Genomic DNA, 1,063 nt, shown 5'->3' with positions numbered 1-1,063 from the left:
CCAACATTTCTATGGAAAAACCAATCACCACAACATCTCTCAGAGACAATAGGACAAAATCTTCAGACCCAATGACGCTGTTGCTTCCATCACATCAAACAACCGACAGCTATTAAAGTGACTGGATACACGTCTATACAGACGGTTCAGCATTCAATCAAATGCACAACCAAAGCCGGAAATGGAATACTAATACAGTACCCAGATGGAAGCTCCAATGAGATCTCAGCAGCCTGTGGAGAGAGCTGCAACAACTACGACGCAGAAATGATAGCAATTGAAACAGCTCCCTACCATCTCCGCACAGTGTTTGACACTCATCCAAACAAAACGCAGAGTAAAGTGATTTTCACTGACTGACTATCAGTCTTGCTAGCAATGGAATATGACCATCATCTAAACGAAGAGTTGACACACATACTGTTTGGCTCCCATCACCTGATAACATCCTGTGGCGTCAAGCTGGTGATGCAGTGGATTCCCGGACATTCAACATACCTGGAAATGACAGAGCAGACGCACTCGCCAAAAGGGAATCTAGACAGGAACAACCCAACATTCCAACTTCATAAGACACGGTAAAACAAATCATTAAAAGCAAAGTAAACAAGATTGGATGAACAGATAGACCCTGGGAGAGACAGGCAGAGCAGTTTTCAAACATATGACAACAACAAAACGAAATGACAATATCAACCACCTACAGAGAAAGAAACAGACCACGATCTTCCGCCTACAAACAGAACATAATATACAGCTCAACTTTCACTTGAACAGAATAAAACCAGAACTTCCCCCAATGTGTCCTTTGTGTGACTATACATATGAGACTGTGGAACATCACCTTTTCCACTGAGCAGCCCTAAATGACACCAGAGCTACACTTCTCCCTACGAGAATTTACATTGACAAAAAACTCTACGGAACATTACAGCAACTGCAACAAGCCTGCACTTATCACTACATGGCATTGGACAGAAGTGCGAGAGCCCAGCTGTTGCTGGATCGATAACAACAACAACAACAACAACAACAACAACAACAACAACAACAACAACAACAA

This window comes from Aplysia californica, unplaced genomic scaffold, assembly GCF_000002075.1.
Source record: "Aplysia californica isolate F4 #8 unplaced genomic scaffold, AplCal3.0 scaffold00860, whole genome shotgun sequence".
Lineage (NCBI taxonomy): Eukaryota > Metazoa > Mollusca > Gastropoda > Aplysiida > Aplysiidae > Aplysia > Aplysia californica.
Note: the sequence above shows the minus strand (reverse complement) of the source record.